The following is a 302-nucleotide window of genomic DNA, read 5'->3' on the forward strand; positions in this document are numbered from 1 at the left end:
ATATACCACACACGTCTACACACTCTTCTATCACTTCCTTGCACTCTCACACTCTCTCCCTCCCTACCTTCCTGCTGGTCGCCATTTTTTTCCGATCTTCGTCTCCACATTTTTTATGCTTCCCTGTGTTGGCTTTCTGTGCTAGGTGGCTCAGCCTCCCCAAATACCTGAGGTGGACACTCTTGGTGCACCCCTTTGTGGGCTTTGTGCACAGTCTTGTTGCAGTTAAGCCTTGATTGTTGTAGGTATCACTGGGAGGAATTTACCTCCAGGCCAATTGGCTGTGAGAATCAGCTGTGTCT

Source organism: Myotis brandtii, unplaced genomic scaffold (genome assembly GCF_000412655.1).
Source record: "Myotis brandtii unplaced genomic scaffold, ASM41265v1 scaffold838, whole genome shotgun sequence".
NCBI lineage: Eukaryota > Metazoa > Chordata > Mammalia > Chiroptera > Vespertilionidae > Myotis > Myotis brandtii.